At 42.4% G+C, this 19,893-nt stretch overlaps 1 protein-coding gene and 1 non-coding gene across 3 annotated transcripts in view; one reads left to right on the top strand and one right to left on the bottom strand.

Moving 5' to 3' along the window:
- sema4c (sema domain, immunoglobulin domain (Ig), transmembrane domain (TM) and short cytoplasmic domain, (semaphorin) 4C) overlaps positions 1-19,893 on the bottom strand; it is a 110,226-nt gene that overhangs the window by 68,667 nt on the left and 21,666 nt on the right. Inside the window, exons 2-3 of one of the 2 annotated variants that reach the window (XM_076890611.1) lie at positions 4,727-4,860; positions 1,600-1,631 (exon numbers count right to left, since the gene is read on the bottom strand). The gene's annotated coding sequence lies outside the window, so the exon portion shown is untranslated. The remainder of the gene's footprint in view (positions 1-1,599; positions 1,632-4,726; positions 4,861-19,893) is intronic. The other variant, XM_004567270.4, reaches the window with a different exon arrangement.
- Positions 9,530-9,623, top strand: trnai-uau (transfer RNA isoleucine (anticodon UAU)). Its single transcript has 2 exons — positions 9,530-9,567; positions 9,588-9,623. It is a non-coding gene; the product is annotated as a tRNA-Ile (tRNA).

The raw sequence follows: 19,893 nt of genomic DNA, 5'->3' as shown, positions 1-19,893 counted from the left end.
TAATCCAAGTTTTTACAAAACAAAATTAACAGGAGCTTAAAGCTGTTCCTAGAAGTCTTTGTTTTTCTTACATACCTGCCACAACAAATGTCAAAAACTATCAAACTCTCTGCTAGTTAAAGGTAATGCTAGCATCTAGTGTGTCATACTTTAGTTCTACTTGTCATTCCATTTAAATTGCTGACTGAAAAACAACAAATGTTAAGAGACTCTTTTCCCCGAATCCACAACAATGAAGGTACCCTTGAGAAATGCACTTAACCCAGCTAGAGACACAGTATGTTCAGCGACTGAAAGAAGGGATAATGAAAGGCAGCTTTTGGTACTGGGCAGTTCCCAATGGCTAAACTTAGCAAACTGTGGTTCTACCGGGCAGCTCCCAGGAATGAATGAGCATTACTGTAAAAAATGCAAAGCAGGACATTTTGGAAGAAGCGTGTGCACACTCAGCAGAAGCAAAAGCTATCGGATCGGTTAGCGAAATCAACAGTCATCAGCTAAAAATGCACCTGGCAGACATGTAGCGGAGACAGAGATTTATTTATGAGAAGGAAGGATGAGTGAAAGGTGAGAAGAGTGAGAAGAGAGTAGTGGGCCTTGATGGGCTAACCCAGGGTCTATTAGAGCCTGATTGGAACCATTAGGAGAGAAAGGCGATACACGAGTCTCGTGCAGAGCCCCTCCGGCCCAGCACTGCATTAACCACAGCCTGCTCTCTACTTTGTTGAACACACGGGCTGATCGATAGCAATGAGGAGGAAGGAGGGGTAGGAGGTGGTGAAGCGAGGAGATGGGAGGAGGGGAGAAACGAGGTCCAGGTTTACGGGAAGATAAGCTGGGATCAATAGAGAGACACGGACTGCTGCGGCGTGGAGAGAGAGGACAGAGGAATGCCAGATGCAGCGGGTTCACACTCATCAAACTTGATGGAGGGGAACCTGCGTGCGAGTGTGTGTAAAAGTGTGTGTGACAGGGCATTTGGGCAAGATTCATCTCTCGCCTGTCTGAATATAACCAATGACCGCGTCATATAAACGTCCAAATAACAAGCACGGCGGGGTCGGTGTGATTGTGCGGAGGCTACCAGCATGGCCTCACAGAAAGAAGGTTTGAATTTTAATCCTGCTTATCAGCTGCAGCTGTCTGCATTTGCATGTCCTTCCTGCGTCCGTTAATTGATTCCAAAATCGCTGCAGGTGTATATGTGTGTTTGAAAGGTTGGACAAGCAGTTACGAAAATAGATGGGTAGATCATAGTTGTGGCTGGCATAAATGAAGGACAAAAGTAAAGTTTGGATAAATAATGAGAAATTTCCTACTAAATTCTGCAGTTGCAGTAAAAATGCAGTTGCATATACACTGCAGTTAAACTCAACACTTCTTAAAGAGGCTCTGTATTTTTATTCTTGTACATTTGCAAATTTGTGTTTGCTTTAGACCCTCAGTTATCCTACATCCTGCACCCCTCTGACTGGCTGTCCCTTGCAAACAGAAGGTTTGAATAGCACGTCTAGGCTATCCTCTCTCTGTGACATAAAACACAGCCAAAAACAGAAAAAAACTGTCGGAAATCGAATGTTTAGAGCAGTCTGAACTTACCTCACTGTTTAAAATTTTGTCCACATGAGCATCTGCCAGTGTAATAGGACGCATGTGACAGAAAAAGAGACAAAGCAAAACGGGTCCACTTCAAAGGTTGTTCTCATATTAAAAACCAACAGAGCCGTTCAAAAGCCAACACTCTTTAGGCTAGTGCAAAAGCTTTTAACGTGAAGCTTTGTTGTGAAAAGTGTCGAGATAAAAAAGAAAGTAACATAAAAGCAGAAGCAGTTGGAATTAATTAGTAGTTAGCGTTTTACTTGAAGCTGTGTGTGAAAAAAGACACATTCGCCTTTATATAATGAGGCCGAACCTCCTCATTATGTAAAGTGTATTGTATAATATGATGCATCGCTTTGCAGCTGACGGGCGCCATTCTAAGTCATGCTAAGCACGAGTATGTGATTTTTATTAACAGTGGACAAAGCCAGAATAACCCTTTCCCCATTTCTATGTATTTCTCCTGTGCTAAGTTAATTGGACAGTGGCTTTATTTAGCTTATTGCTCAAAATGTCAAGCTATTCCTTTAACTATCCACTAATGAATTCCAATGCTTTCTATTTTGTTTTCTTTAGTCCCATTAAGGACCTAAGATTTCCTGCAGATCCTTCTCATTAAAAGCATACCAAGAAAGGATTACACGTCTTTACAGTAAATGCTGGAGGGCTATCAACGTGAAACATTTCTGCAGGAAGTGTTGAGTTGGAAATTGGAAAGGATTGGACAAAACAAGCGAATCAAAAGGGGATTTCTGTAAGCAAAGAGAAATGAGTACGACATGACTCTTGCCGTACTGATGGAATTCGTAGGGAGGAAATGTCATTACAGCAAATTTATCGGTGTAACAGTTTAACACAGAAAAGTGCTGAGTCTGCGTTAATTGCAAATAGCATGAGCAGCAAATTAAAGAGGAGGTAGCCGAACGTAGGCCTGTTTTTCGGTAAAGGCCGGCTTTGTTGTATTAAAAAAAATCAGTTCAGTGTTCATTGAATTTATTGTGGTGTCCTACACGTGGCTCAGGGAGCAGGTTTGTGTTGTGGGTGTTTGCATTTAAGCACAACACATTTATCTGTGCATACCCGACACCTGTCAGGCTGGCATGATGTGCATAACCTCTGCCTGCACGTTGCATGCATTTTTCTCCTCTTCCTCCTTCTATCGCTCTTTCAATCTCTCTTCTCCCCACCTCTGCTACCCCCCTACTCCCCCCAGCTCACTCGGCCTGTGATGGCACGCTGTCAGAGAAAAAGCTATTTATGATCGGCAACCAATATCCTCACAGAGATAAACACACACTGTGAGAGTGATAGGTAGAAAGAGAGGGAGCACCAGAATTATTAGAGAGAACAAGGGATAAGCGAGACGCGACAGTGCAGGAAAGAAACCTGCAGAAGACAAAAAAAAAGAAAAGAGGAACGTTGCCCTGGGCTGATTACTCACAGCTCTGTGTTTATGAGTACACATTACCTGGTTGATATCAAGGTATACAAGTGCATATGTGCATGTTTAAACAAGTTCCCTCTTTGGCTAGTGCGTGTCTAAATTCTGGGAAGAGCAAGTTGGGATACAAATTACTTTTTTTATCGGAGGCAATTTACTCGAGTCTGCTGTGCCTCTCACTCGCTCGATCAAGCTGACAACTGATTGTAAATGAGAGAGCCCTTCATCTTACACACATCAGACAAGAGGTGGCCACCCACTGAAACACAAACACACGCATATAGTGACATCCAGTGTTCTATGACAAGGGCACGGGTTTTGCTTTCAGAAGTAAACAGAGCACAGTGAGGTGGTTACAGAAATAACCCTGGGTTCTATGAATGGAAGAGCAGCCATCTAATGTTCATACCCTGATTACACTGATGATACTCAACTGCAGCACCATAATATGCAAACGAGCCAAAGAGAACTGCTTAGTTATTTAACATGCTTTACAGCTACAATTAGGAAATATTTTTGCTAGGCTACCAACTGCTACTGTTTTTGTCTTGTATGCTAAGATAAGCTAATATATTTCTTTATTAATCGATCACTTTATTCTGAACTAAGAGCCAAAAGAGTGGCCTTATTGTGGTCATCTGAGTCCAATTACTTCAATTGTCCTGTTCCCAGTATATTTACGTTATTGCTTGCTTACTTTTCCCTAAAGATGTTCCCAGTGGAGCACACAGCTAAATCTTTTGGCCCATGCCGTCTAACACCCCCAACAAAACTTCCACTAATCAGATGATCATGGCAGCCCGTTTGTAGCCTGAGAAGTGATACCGAAGCGATCGTATTAGTATGCGATTGTACCTCTACGATTGTTGTGAGCGCTTTAAAACAACTTTACATTTTAAAAATTGAAACCCAACAAAGATCTGTGAAGTTTCATCAACTTCTCTCATCTGATTTTAAAATGCTGGAACACTCAGATTTCAGAGCAAATCATACTAAAATTACTAAGGCAGAAATTCCAACCTTGTGCTTTGTTGCATTCAGCCTCAGAAGACGGAAATAACGATAAAAGCTATCTTCAGTAAACTTAACCTTTAAAATCTGTGCACAGCTTGTCAGATTCAATCATCCATTTCTCTTTTCTCCTTCTCTTTCTTTTCTCCCTTTGTTTTCCACTTTTCGACTTTCAGATAAATATGGCCGTCTTTCCTTCCACTTGCACATACACAGTCAGGACAAGCTGCAAATGCTACGCGCACACGTACACAGATACACTTTGTTACAGACGTGACCCTCAGTGTCTTTCTTAACAAAATGCTTTGAAATCTGAAATCCAATATCCTGCCTAAATTCACCTTTTTCTTTCTGTTTTGGTCACCTTTCTTTTTCTCCTCTGTCATACATTTTCTCCATTTTCTTTGTCTCGCTGCAGAATAATTTCTTTCTGGGAGTTCCTGAAAATGGTTGTAATTTCCACGTTCTGTTTTGACAACTGCTACCCTCCCCCCCGCATGGTTTTGCTTTTTCTGCTTATATTCACTTTCTTATTTCTTTTGATTCCTCGCTCATTTTACATGCCCCCCATTCCTCCTCCTGTTCTATTCTCTGATTCATGCTGTCAGTGAGAGATAGAAAAAGATGCCACTGTGTTTTTCTTCTCCACCCTTTGTTCTGTTTTTACTTTCTTACTTGTTTTTCTTCTCCTCCCTCGCGCGTCCGTGTGCTCTCGTCGTAATCTCTCCTTCAGATGTTTTTTTGCTCTGTCTTGTCTTCGTTGTGAATGTTGACTAGAGACAGACGTCGCACATGAAGGTCACATTGGGCTAAAGGAGAAGAAGAGGAGAGATGTAATGAGTGGCAGTGCTGGATGTTGGGGGTGGATATGTGAGACTGACAGGTCAGCTTTAATCATTTTAATGTCTCTGTCAGACAAGACCTGCTACTGCACATAATTAGAGGTCTCCACACACACACACACACACACACACACACACACACACACACACACACACACACACACACACATTCAAAACTGTAAATATACTTCCTACCTGCACATCCACGTACATGAAACATGAAAATCCTGATCAAACAAATATGTGCCACTTGGTGGTTTTTGTGTGTGAAATTTGTGGTTTTGGAAACTGAAGTTTAGGCCTAGTTAGTTGCCTACTCTTGAAGACAAGCTAACACAAGCGGAAACATGCTAGTAAACCACAACAGAGAGCCAGCATGACAATGTAGTACATTTTACACACTATCCTTCGTAACCGTAACTTACTCTGTAACTTCCTGTAAGGGTTTTGTTTTAATCACCAGATTTAGGCTTCAAATATAGGATTTTTAAGACTGATAGTGACAATAATGTGATAACATTAATATTCAAAATATTCAATCTTAGTATATAATATCCAATATTTCTTTTTCTTTCAGACATACACAACACTAACAGATTTTTCTGACATGTGTATAGTTACTTATTTATTCATTGTTGTGTGACATATGTTGCCACCAGGGAAGTTGCAGACTGCCCCCTGGTGGACAAATTAGGCAACGTTGAAACTCACAACATAGTTGAAGGGTGTTTCTTTGATCTCTTCTGTACTTTTTAAATGTTTAATTATTTGGCACTTACAAGTGATGATACTGACAGGTCAGCAAGTAACTAAAATGAGCCAATAATATCAGTCCACTGGTAAAATGGTTGGGCTCCACTGGCCACATCCTAAACAGGTAAATTTTCCAAAACAAATAAAGTCTCTTGCAGTTTTCTATTAAAAGATTTTACAAATGAATGTTCCAAACAAGCAAATATGCTACAAAAAGAGGCAAATGCTAAGCATCTCTAACTTTACCTTTACTTTAAGCAGTCATTATCACAAACATACAGGTTTCACATACACAAATAGAAAATGCTGAAAGAGATATAGAGTAATAAATGACTTAACAGAAGCTGAGCCCAGACGTGAGCTCACAACAGCGAGCTTTGCAAGAAACAGAATAAATTTGAGCAGTCTGCTTTACACTGTACCACTGAATGCTCCTTCATATGAACAGTATGAAGTGAGTATGAAGATTAGGCTTGGAGCTAAGTTCCATGCACAGAGATAATTGCTTGACTCAATTTTATTGCAAGGCTTTTCTGGTTTTGATCACAAGATCTTAGACATGAAAAATAAAGCCACACACACACACACACACGCCCCTGATCCCTCGAGGCTCACATTCACAGGTTCCCGTAGTTCATAGTGCAGATCACATAACTGACTACAGCGCCTTCGCCAGTGCGTGCCGGGATTTGTGTGTGTGTGTGTGTGAGCAGAAGCTGAGATTCATGTCAACATCAATGGCTCACTAATCACAATGAGGGCGCCAAGGGCCAAGCAGATGCTGTCAGTAGCGTATGGGCCGGCTAGTGTTACAAAGAGGGAGCACACAAAGCCAAGGCCCAAACCTCTGACACCATCATACTTCATTCCCTACTGTCAATAAACTAGAAACTGAAAACTCTGCTACACTCGATGAACACTGTGCTCCACTGTATCGACTGGAAAAGTTGTGATTTTCATCAAACTTTATTGAACCAAACACACACACACACATACAAAAATTAAACTGCACAGAACCTTGGTATAACTCCCCCAAAAGGGAAAAAGTCAATCTTCGAGAAACTTCTCAAATTTAAACTTTTTGGCAAATTTATGGTAATATTGTGACAACCTTGAGACTGTGAATGCTCTTATGTAAAAGCAGAACTCTAAAACCTTTCATGACCAAAAAATCAACCGTGTTGTAATCTTCGTTCAAAGACACTTTTAAAGCTACCCAGTTGATTATTATACGTATAATAAGTAGGAGAATCTTCTTAAACCATAAAGATGAATGGAATCCTTCATGTTTTTTTGTTGGCCGGTGAAGATATGAAACCTGCTACTGACATGACTTTGTTAAGGAGGAGAACACCCAAAGACAGGATGAAACTCTTCTGATGGTTTCAAGGAAGTAAAGAAGCAAGTTAGGGATAAGTCCAAAACTCTGTTTGATGGCAGGTCCTTTAAAATCAAGTTAGGTTGATTGAATGTGCTGGAAAGCAAATTTAGACTTAATCGGAAACCTCACGCCACTGAGTAATCCGCCATATGAGCATTTCTGTGCGTATATGTGTGTCGACTGCTTCTGGTAGAGCATTTAACCCTCTGGTGAGCGCCTCCACCTGGGACTGAACCAGTCTGTTGAAACCGTAACAGCAGCAGAATCACTTTAGCTGTTATTGGGGGGAGAAAAAAATCTCCAAAATGAAATATAGCATTGCTACTAAGGTCACTGGCTCTGTTACCTACAGAGCAGGATGAATTCAAACCCATGCACATGTGATTATGTGACAGCACAGCAGCACGCTGTCCATCTCTGGTGTATTTTTCCTAAATAAGTAAGTCATCCAGACCTCAGCTTTCCACTGGCTTCATCCAGGAGAAAGCAGCAGCCAAATCCCTGCAAGTCCACACAGACATAAATGTGCAAAAACATCTACACATTAACTAAAGCACACTCACACACACATATGCACACGTGAGGCCAAAAACTAGGAGGAAGAGGAGTGGAGGAGGAGGTCTGGCTAAATAGCAGGATTTCAAGAACATCTGCACACGCATACACATGGACACACACCTCAAGCCGCTGGCTGCCTGTGTATTTGACAGGCAGCACAGTGAGTGGCTGTGTGGAAGCCAGCCAGCTGCTTGTGAATCAGCAATGACTAACAGTTTACACCTGCACTTTCTGAGCTAATCGCCTGCATGCTTATTGTAAATATACATACACTATGTACTTGTGCGCATGTGGGTGGATGTATCGCGTCTGTGTGTGCCAGCACCTGTATCTGTGTTCACGTGTTTGCCTGCATGCCACCACAATGAGTTTTCCCCATCAAGCTCAATTGTGACAGCCTGGGCCTCTAATTGCTTAGCTGCAAATTTGACATTGTCTAAGCTGGCAGCACCCTGATGAGTTGAATAAAAGTGGAGCGACATCGTACCCGTCACTTCCCCCGATCGGCCTCGACAAGAGCACAACTCCGTGCTCCGTTTGATCGCCGCACAAGACAACGCAATGGGATGCTAATCACATGCAAAGGCCAGAGCTTTGAGCGTGTGCCAACGTCTGCCTTGTAAGAGCGCGCGTTCACGTTGGTGTGCCAGTAATGGCAGCTCTAATCAGTGGCAGGATTGGAAGAGGCATGTGGCAATAAAGCCCAACAAAATGCCTGCCATTCCCTATTAGATGCAAGCACTCTCCGAAAACCTGGCAGACGAAGGGCGTACACACAAACGCGTGCACGCACATACGTATCGGTGTTGGTGGACATCTGGCCAAGGTCAGAGCTAGATCTGAGCTGTGAACGTCTACTGCCAACCCCCACTATCAGAAAAAAATATCCTTCGGGGGAAAAAAAGAGCTGCAAAGCTTCACACCACAAGCTTTGTCCTCCAGAATGATTTACACATAAACTCTGACCTCTCTAAGTGCAGCCCATTACTTGCGGGTTGTGATTTACAAGCTAAAATTAAAGATGGACGCAATTCGCCGAAGCCATTATCAGCGTCACTACACGGCGGTCAATTCATACAGAGATCTCTCGTGAGAGTCATTCCTCCATACTCAACTGAAGCATTGATTATTCAGAGTACCATAGAAATGACTGATACAGCAGACACTGCATTTATCTTCCCCGTGCTTCGTCCTTTATGTGAAATATTGCGTCTGCTCTGTCTTACTATTCCCGTTACAAGGTTTAACAGACACGTGGCTTTAAAGAGTAATAATGGCATCTTTGCATAGGTGGCTAATGTAGCATTTTGAAATTGATATCAGTCTTGTAAGATGTATCTTATGGCTATAGAGATCGGTTATAAGCAATTATTAGAAACATTTTGTGGGTTCATAAAGTGTGAAAAATCCCTTTAGCTGGATCACGATGCCACTTACATTTAGGTAAAGGTCATCAGAGACGAATACTTAATGGATTCCTAATGCTTTCAAAATACCAGGTAATCATAGTGTCTCAATGAAGCGACGACCTGGAGGGCTAAAAAATTAAGCCTATGTGGAGCTGCAGTTCCACTTAAGGCTGGTGGCGAAAACGAGTCAGTCCCCACAGATTCCCTTATTAAAATGCTCGATTTTACAGCAACAAAAGGCACATTTAAAGCCTTGTCTCCATGGTCACAACAACTCTTCGGTGAGTAATTTTAGTATATAATAACTCGCCCATTTGGATTTTGCTGAGGTTTAAAAATTAGGGTCATGGTCGCTTTGACTGATAGGACTACCAAGGCCTCACTTCCTGTACTTTGACTTACTGATCTGGACTTTTTGACTGTATTTGACTGTGTTGCTGGTGCCTTTTGGGGGAATTGCTTTGTGGTACAGCGGATATCCAAGATGTTGAAATATATTTCTGCTCTTAGCACTGATTAGTGGGTATTTACGTAAGCTCCAGTGGCGCAATCGGTCAGCGCGTGGTACTTATAAGACAGTAACCTGCAGAGAGATGCTGAGGTTGTGAGTTCGAGCCTCACCTGGAGCACAGGCTTATTTTAGGGGCAGGAATAGCTCAGTAGGTCGAATGGTGGCCCCATGATCGGAGGGTTGGGGGTTTGAATCCACTGAACAGCTAACCTGAGGTACCCCTCAGCAAGATACCGTCCCTACACACTGCTGCCCACTGCTTCACACCGTTTCTGTAAGTTGGCTACCATGTAATTCAATTATAGTTCATTTATATAGCTGCAAATGACAATGACAGTGCCAAATATTTTAAGGTACAGACCAAGAAAACAATGAAATGACCTCCTGTGAGCAAGCATGTGGTGACAGTGGGAAGGAAAAACTCCCTTTTAACATGAAGGAACTTCTGGCAGAATCAAGCTCAGGATGCAGGGTGAGAAGCGTTCAGCATTCCACACATACTGGTTAAAAACATGCAACAGATCGCTAAGCACTAGAAAGCAACAATAATTGAAATTTAAAGCATCTCATTTCTCTACAGTCTCAGAGATAAGAAATGGAAAACGACCGTGCCCATTGTTGTGGAAACCAAACCATATTTCTGCTATTTATATTTCATGACTGCTCTAACTTTTCAGAAAAAATAAAGCTCTGCCAGCTCTGAACTTTGTAACTGCAGCCCACAGCGCAGATGCTATCAAAGGCTTTCGCTCTGCAGTCGACCAGAACGCATCAGCCCGGTGCCCAAACGAGCGGCTCCACCTCCTGTTGTCTCTGCATTGTGACACCCCCTCCCCACATTTGTTGGTGTTGACAGATAAAGTGATGGTAATTGTGATTTTCTTTTTCCAGTGAAGTGGGACCCTTCCACTATCATCCTCTCATTTCCTGTGTGAAGAGCGGCATCTGCGTCGGTGCTTTTGGCAACTGATATCGGTTTGAACCGAGGAGCTGTGATTGTTATTCTCACTGTGCCAGAACCCACAAGAGCCACAGTGGACACAAAATACTGAGCAGCACCTGGTGTGCGAGCAAAACCGAAGAAGAGACACACTGAGAGAGAAAAATGCCCCCATTTGTCGATGTATTCCACAACGCAGCGCTTCGTATTCCCACACAAATAAAAGGGATGAACTCATCCTTTTAGGCAAAAGATTTCATTCACTGGAATTAGTATAACTGTATTTCTGGGAAAGCCCTTTAAAATGACTGGGGTGAGTGTGTTGGGTGAGAGGTTTCTGAGTGCGAGCATGCATGTGTGTGTGTGTATGAGACATCTGTTTACATAAGTGGGAGGATGTGATGGTAAAGCCCTGGCTTGGGCCCTGGCCTTTTCACAACAGGGCCCAGAGCAGAGAGGAGATTCATCCCAATATTTGTCTCACTAAGGAGTAAAGCCAAACAAATCCGTCCTGCTAAGGCGCCCTCTGATAAAACTTGCAACGTTCCATGCACAGCTTTTCCCAGGACCACTCTGACTCCAAGATCTCTTCTTTCCTCACTGAGCACAGTTTACGGGTGTCAAGTCGCAAGTCAACTTTTCCATCTCATTAAATGCTCTATCTGAATGGAAATGCTAAAAAAAAGAGCCATAATAGAAAAAACAGCAAGTAAAAAGGTTATCTTGATGCCAAGACCAATCTTTCCTAAATACTGCCTCTTAAAAGTCACGTTTTTTTTTAAATATCCCTAACTTGTCTTAAATGCTATGCTGCATTAATTCATATTTTAGAGAGTTATAACGTTTTAGCATCAATCAGCCATTTGCTTTGGTTTGACAGCCTGTAATGTCACTGTTTTGATTCATTCATACATTAGTAAGATTTTAGGAAAAAATGAAAGAGCTTTAATAAATCCAAATGTGCCCTTTCAGCACAGCAGGTATCTAGACACTTAGCAACTAATGGGGGGACATTGTGGAGCATTTAGCAGCTAAAAACCACGGTGGAAGCTTCTTTTCATCAGTCCAATGTTGTTCCTACATGTTTTCTGAAGGTTTGGAAACGACTACATTATATAATGATAAGAAGTCATGGCAGTCACTCAGTGACAGTAACTAGTCAGGTGTTTTGAATAGTTACAGTACCATGAGTACCTTAATACTTTCATTTAAGTACTACTCAGTATGTGTCACGGTTAGCGGGAGCTGACTGTGCGAGAGTTTGAAACGGAGAAACCAAGTGTGGACACAGAAGGAGATGAAATTGGGGTTAAACAAAAAGCGAGCCGTTTATTCTGGCTGATAGGGGCGAGAGCTAACTGTGGGAACTACGAAAAACTATGAATCAGCTATGACAACCGTGATAACTATGATGATTATGATGACTAAGATGACTATGACTACTATGACATGACATGACGTGGAGGGAGGTAACACAGACGACCTGACGAAGACTGCAAGAAAGCACACAAACTAAATACACACAGAGGAGATTAGGGAAAGTGGGAACACATGGGGAAACAGCTGACACAATTGAACATCATGCCACGACAGGGAAAAGTAATACTAAGCACAAGGAACACGGAAACAAGCATTTCAAAATAAAACGGGAAATATGGAGAGGCGCAGACCTGACAACACCGGCTTGACAACATGAAACATATGACAGACTAACATGTGGACACGGTGAACTCACGAGGAGCGCGAACACTGTAGAACATATAGAGGGAAAAGGGAATTTGGAGATGAAACATGGAGCACAAAGAGATACTTCTAAATTAGAAGTTATAGTAGAAACGAAACTAGAATGAAACTCAACTGAATCCTAACTAATAATACCAACCCAAAAACGTAACATATAAACATGACAAGACGCAGACATGACACGAACTTGATAACCGACCCACACAGACATGAAACATGACAGGTAGGAGCTAACAATGACTTCGTCGTTTTATATGTACTACAATTTAAGGTAGTTGAAAATCTTATTATGATAGTTGTAGCTTATGTAACATAGTGCGAACATTGTCACACATAGAGCGATTTTTACCATCTGTAAGTTAATAAACACGACAATTCCACATGTTACATGCCTGTATGTAACTTAACAAGTGAAGCCTGTGAGTCCATTGTTTACCTCAGCATGCCCGGTGTAAAGCATCCAAACTGAGGTGACTTTTAGAGGCTATCCTGAACTTTCTGGCACCAAACTCTGCTGTTTTTCCTGCTGCCTCTGTTAGCCTTTGTTAGTGGTTGTTAGCCCCAATTAGTTACTGTTAACCTCTGTAAACTGCTGTTAGCCTCAGTTAGGTGCTATTTATGCTGCTTTCACTGAAACTTTCTTTAAAATGTCATTGTTTGACATTGTCAAACTTGGGCAATTAGTAAATAAAATCTCATATAATGTAAGAATGTCATCAAACTGTTTAGCGCAAGGAAGCTGGGATTTTAAGAGCACTCGAGTCTAACGTTAGCTGTCATGAAGCGAGCTTCTAACCAGCTGTTGTTGTTATAGCTGTGCAGAAACGTGATCATTTGCTGACAGTATATATGGTGATATATAGTTTAAAAGATATTCACGACCTTTAAATCAAAACTAACTTTCAGTTTTAGACATATTTTAGTGTTTAGAGTAATCAGATTCCCCCTTTTGTGTTGCAGCTCTCAGGAATGTGGAGGAGAGTTATCAGTTCAGTGATGGCCTCCACTGTATGGAGCTTTTTGCTGGCTTGGTTTTGTTCCACTTGCCTCCTTAGTGAGAGAGGGGGGTCACTGAGTAGCCTGATTCACTGGATCACTGTGTAATAAAACGTTTTTTTTTTTTTGAATGAGCCCAATTTACCAAGATTAATGCAAAGTAGTTTGGATAATTAATGAATAAATAAAAATAGGGGTTAGAAGGAGAAAACAGAAAAAATAAAGAGACTCTTTTTTTCTTGTTCTCGCTTTGATCCCATCATTTCCCTTTGTAGTCCTCTGCAATCATTAGATACCTACACACACACACTGCCTCCTCAGCTGTGGCTCATTTATGCAAAGTTTCACAACCTTTTACGTCAACATTTCGAGAAAAGCGTCTTTATAATCAGACATGCATGGGTGTCGATAAGAAGAGAGGCATCCATTAAAAGCAAAGTTTTATCCCCCCTATGTAATTTCACTGAGTTTATATGCGCTTGAAACCTCGCTGGATGACTTAGTGTTATGTCTCAATGCCTGAATTACTGACGGGGACCTATTACGGGGGAGTACAGGGCAGAAAAACGGCGCCTGGCACTGAATAAGTAAACTGGGTAAACACGCAGTGGTCTTCAGCACACTCTGTGATTTTATAGACTCATTCAAGGTCAAAGCATGTGTTATTTTCCTTGTTCTTCTCCTGTGGAATAACCAGAGGTAGGGATATCCTGTTTCATTAGCTTTCCTCTCACTGCTTCTGCCGCCGTCTGTCCAACAAAATGTAACTGGCTGCTGCAGCTGAAATAGTAAATACATGGGTGGAGGATTATTGACAGAGAGGGAGGTCAAAGAGTAATATATGTGAGCGAGGATCAATTCATGCATCTACTCATATGTGTGTGTGTGTGTCTATATGGTCCTACGTGCAGTGCATCCCACTGGATCTTATTTGTTTGTGCTTGCCTAATTTGTGCACATGTGCATACCTGCATGTGTAGTGTGTAGGTGGTAGTAAAAGCGTGAGCTCAGAGCATTATCTCATTTGGTGGCTCTCCCGGGCTGCAGGACAACGCCGTCCCTAATGGCCCCAGTGTTCATTGTGGCAGGGCAGACAGAGGGCAAAATGAGCTCCGCCATCTCCCTCCTTGGTAACCACATTGCCCCAAAGGACCCACTGCTTGCCAGGCTGTCCCACTCAAGCGCCGGCTTCAGCCCTCTGGGAGAGACACATGGGCTGGCTCGACAGCTAAACAAATTAGATCACCCTCAACCACTGAAAACACCAACTCAACCTAACCTGACTTCATACATTTCTTAGAGTTCTGTATTAATCTTTAATGGTATCTTAAACTGATCATAAAGGAACCAATTTTGTCATTTACCTTGAGTAAAAGTTTCTTTTGAGCAGTTTACAACTGCTCCTGCAGTGCAGCCGTACGTTAGTCCACGCCAGACTTGGTTTGAATCCTGTCCAAACGAAGCAGCCACACCACATCAACACAGGAAGACACAATCAACTAGAACGGTGCATCCCCCTGCAAGGCCAGTGCCCAATTTTGCAATTTTAAAGATAGAGATCCAGACTAACATTTACAAAGTTCTTCCTTCTTCCATGCTGCAATTCCAAGTTTTGCTCAGCTTGGCAGGCCTTGCAGACAAACTAAAATAAACGCGTTGAACGCATGCCTGGGAATGCTCAGTGGGAGTCATTCTGTTACCTTAAAAAGATATCATAAAACTAAAATACGTGCAGAGGATGTTTCGCACTTTCTGCAGTGGTCTCTGTTTAAAAGTTTTTGAGTGCTTGTTGGAGCCAATTAGGTCAGACGGCAGCAGTTGTACACACTTCTGTATCACTGTGTGGATGCTGGAGCTAAACCTAGAGGGGACTGTCAGAAAACATCAAGAAAGCTAAAGATAGGAATGGAGACAGGTTTAGCTGACAGATAAAACTCTGCACCCCCCCCCCCCCCCACCGAAATACAGTGTTCAACAGAACGCAACAGAAACACTGTCAAAAGCCAACAGGCTTTACATAGAGACTATTTCATTGCTAGAAAGTAGTTAGGACTAAGAAATATCCAAAATAACAGGCACAATGACTCCAGTCAGAATGGTCTGTTGCAACCAGGAGAGACGTGCTTTTGCAATTTGAGTGAACTGAACCTTAACTGACTTACAGAGCTCGATTTACAGAGTGATTTCAGCCAGGAATGCCCTGCACTTTGAAGGAAGTTACTCATCCTTCTATTCTTTCGAGGACATCTGTTCTTCCTTGCACACACAGCAGGTGACTGACGTCTGCACACGCGCGCGCGCACACGCAGAGGACTCAACCTGTTAGCCCGACATAATGAAGCACGTAATCACATCCACGGACGCTGAGACACAAAGGAGTCATATCAAGAAGGATTATCCCTGTTACACCCACCCACACACAGACACCCACACACAGACGTACACAGATGAGCTAGCATGCACGCAAAAGATGGCAAAGACGCATTATGAGTCCAAATAAGCAGAGTGCAACCACCGCGGGATCACAAAGAGGAGGGATAAAGCTGGCACGAGAAGGTGCAGAAACACATACATAAACACATGAATCCTTTTTTTCCCCCCTCAAAATAATAATTATTTTAAGAGTCACAAAGAAGGAGGAACGAAAGACGGAAAGAAAAGAAAAAACACACACACACACCCTCTGTGCAGCACAGGCTGAGGTCATCTTTATTAATAAACCCTCTGACAACAAACACACTCACATCAAGGCCTTCGCCCTCCCTCCATCCTTACTCCATGCTCCCTCCCTTCCTTAGCTCCTTGAGAAATGGCAATTGCCAGACTGGCTCAGTGGGAGGGTGTCTGTAACCACACACACACACACACACACACACACACACACACACACACACACACACACACACACACACACACGCATACACACTGCAGGATGGCCTAGAGGCAGCATGTCAGTGATCTGTCAGGGGGTAACAGTGCGGAGCAGGTGTGTGTGTGTTTGTGTGTATATGTTTTGGGGAGGAAGCAACTACAGAGAGGAAGACCAAACAGACAGGAAGTTTAGCCTTACACACACGCACACAAACACACACATAAGAAACATGCCCCGGCTCATTTGTTCCCCCTGACAGGAGAGGAGAGGGATGGTTCTCTGCAAGACGTGCCTGAGGGAGGAGGAGCAGCCCAGTGTCACTCCAGTCTTGCATTTGGGTGCTTGTTGAGAATTTCCTTGACACCACAATGGTACCCTTTTAGCATTCGACTTCCACATGTAGGGTTAAAATTGTGGAAAAGGTGTATTCTAGACCATACCCTTAACTTTTCCTAACCCTGACCAAGTGCTTTTGTTCCCTAAAACTCCTATCCTGATGCCAACGAGCCATGGGCTCTGATAAAACTGCGATATTTCACGTAGCTTGGAGGGAATGAGGAAAGCAGGTGAACAAAGCCAAGAATATGTTTTCTACGCGTATGTATCTGCGTATCCCCGTCTTTGTGTGTAATGTTGCTCTGTGAGAGTCCTGTGCTCTGCAGGGCTCTTGATGGGAGAATAAAGGCTGCAACTCTGAGCATAAGAATTCTGGGTAATAGCATCAAAGCAGGTGTATATCTTTTGTTTGTTAGCAGGAATTCAAAGCAGGAGCAAGCGTGCTGCTGCAGGAACACGTGAAAGCACGAAATACAGTCAAGACAGGTTTCCCATTCTTAGTTGTTACAAGGCCATGAGGGATGTCAGTTCCTTGTATCGGCTCTGTGGTCTCAGCAGGCAGGACCACACCTTGCACAGGATACTTCTTGAAGGGTGGCAACCATTGCAGCTCATAATCACATCCCTGATAATCACATAGAAGCTTTAAATCCAAAGAAGCAGTAGTTCAATTAGTTGGGCCCAAATTCTTTGAACTATCCAACTGCAGATCAAAATTTGTAACTTTTATATAAACAGAATCAAGCTCACTTCCCTTAGAAATTCGTATTCAATAACTTTCAGTTGTCTATATTTGCAGAATGCCGGTGAGCATAGGTGATGTCTGAAACATTTATTCACTCACCTTGAGATTTTACTCAATTTACTGGAGTGCTCTGTGACCCTGGGTTATACAGGGAGTGCAGAATTATTAGGCAAATGAGTATTTTGTCCACTTCATCCTCTTCATGCATGTTGTCTTACTCCAAGCTGTATAGGCTCGAAAGCCTACTACCAATTAAGCATATTAGGTGATGTGCATCTCTGTAATGAGAAAGGGTGTGGTCTAATGACATCAACACCCTATATCAGGTGTGCATAATTATTAGGCAACGTCCTTTCCTTTGGCAAAATGGGTCAAAAGAAGGACTTGACAGGCTCAGAAAAGTCAAAAATAGTGAGATATCTTGCAGAGGGATGCAGCAGTCTCAAAATTGCAAAGCTTCTGAAGCGTGATCATCGAAAAATCAAGCGTTTCATTCAAAATAGTCAACAGGGTCGCAAGAAGCGTTTGGAAAAACCAAGGCGCAAAATAACTGCCCATGAACTGAGAAAAGTCAAGCGTGCAGCTGCCAAGATGCCACTTGCCACCAGTTTGGCCATATTTCAGAGCTGCAACATCACTGGAGTGCCCAAAAGCACAAGGTGTGCAATACTCAGAGACATGGCCAAGGTAAGAAAGGCTGAAAGACGACCACCACTGAACAAGACACACAAGCTGAAACGTCAAGACTGGGCCAAGAAATATCTCAAGACTGATTCTTCTAAGGTTTTATGGACTGATGAAATGAGAGTGAGTCTTGATGGGCCAGATGGATGGGCCCGTGGCTGGATTGGTAAAGGGCAGAGAGCTCCAGTCCGACTCAGACGCCAGCAAGGTGGAGGTGGAGTACTGGTTTGGGCTGGTATCATCAAAGATGAGCTTGTGGGGCCTTTTCGGGTTGAGGATGGAGTCAAGCTCAACTCCCAGTCCTACTGCCAGTTTCTGGAAGACACCTTCTTCAAGCAGTGGTACAGGAAGAAGTCTGCATCCTTCAAGAAAAACATGATTTTCATGCAGGACAATGCTCCATCGCACGCGTCCAAGTACTCCACAGCGTGGCTGGCAAGAAAGGGTATAAAAGAAGAAAAACTAATGACATGGCCTCCTTGTTCACCTGATCTGAACCCCATTGAGAACCTGTGGTCCATCATCAAATGTGAGATTTACAAGGAGGGAAAACAGTACACCTCTCTGAACAGTGTCTGGGAGGCTGTGGTTGCTGCTGCACGCAATGTTGATGGTGAACAGATCAAAACACTGACAGAATCCATGGATGGCAGGCTTTTGAGTGTCCTTGCAAAGAAAGGTGGCTATATTGGTCGCTGATTTGTTTTTGTTTTGTTTTTGAATGTCAGAAATGTATATTTGTGAATGTTGAGATGTTATATTGGTTTCACTGGTAAAAATAAATAATTGAAATGGGTATATATTTGTTTTTTGTTAAGTTGCCTAATAATTATGCACAGTAATAGTCACCTGCACACACAGATATCCCCCTAAAATAGCTAAAACTAAAAACAAACTAAAAACTACTTCCAAAAACATTCAGCTTTGATATTAATGAGTTTTTTGGGTTCATTGAGAACATGGTTGTTGTTCAATAATAAAATTATTCCTCAAAAATACAACTTGCCTAATAATTCTGCACTCCCTGTAGACTGTATACAAAAGATGGTTTAAAAAATGTCTAATTACACAGAAATCTTGGGTAAATGTCTGTGCACTTCCTGATACGTTTATGGTTTCATTCTCTACTTTTTTGATGTAATTCATGTTATTTTGTGAATCATCATTATAAAGATTATGATGATTTGCTGAGACAAAGTCTGTCTGAGCTTCACAATGGCCTTCATTAACCAAAACACTATGTGATGGTAGATGCATCCATCATTTATACGTCATGTAGAGGCCGACTCTGCAACAGCAGGGATCTTGTTTGGCATGGAGTGCTGAGGCCACTCTAAACATAGCGCACATGGATGCTTGTTTGATGGCTTTCTATCCACAGTTGTGGTCACAATTTGGGGTGTGACGGTTCTGAGATCAAGTCGTGGTTCTGTCTTCTCCGTGTACAACACACTAGGAAATGTTATTGAGCTCTCGGCATTAGCAAAGCCCCTTTAAGACATGCACTGCGTTCCATTAAACTGACAGCATATGAAGATGTCAGCTGCATCTAAATGCAGCCTTACTAGTTTGACCCGAGTACAATTTATGTGCAATCTGTTCCAGCACTGTAGCTAAGTGCAGGAATGCTAATGATATGTTTGCTTTGTGGGGAAACTGTCTGTTTTGCCCATTTTTGTCAAAATAAAAGCAGATTTTATGTTGGTGTAAACAGCTTGTGTGTATATATATATGTGTGTGTGTGTTTGTGCACCTGTAATAACATGTTAATTAGCCATGTAATCAGTTTCAACTAATAGGGACGTGGAGGTGTTCTGTGAGGTAAATGACTGGTTGTAATGCTTGGTAGTCTAGTGACAGCTTTACTCTGTAAATGTGAACTGTATATACAAACAAATAATATTTTTTTGTTGTCCACGATGCAATTATGAACAAGTGATCATGCCTGTGGTAAAAAGCCCCCCCCACCCCTCCACTAAAATAATGACTGTGCTCGTTCCAGAACATCTTTCACAAGGAGTGACTTATATAACAGCGTGTTTACTACAGCGAAGCTCAGGAAAAACAAACGC

The sequence above is a fragment of the Maylandia zebra genome, linkage group LG12 (genome assembly GCF_041146795.1).
Source record: "Maylandia zebra isolate NMK-2024a linkage group LG12, Mzebra_GT3a, whole genome shotgun sequence".
Taxonomy (NCBI): Eukaryota; Metazoa; Chordata; class Actinopteri; order Cichliformes; family Cichlidae; genus Maylandia; species Maylandia zebra.
This window is presented reverse-complemented; position numbering and strand designations above follow the sequence as displayed.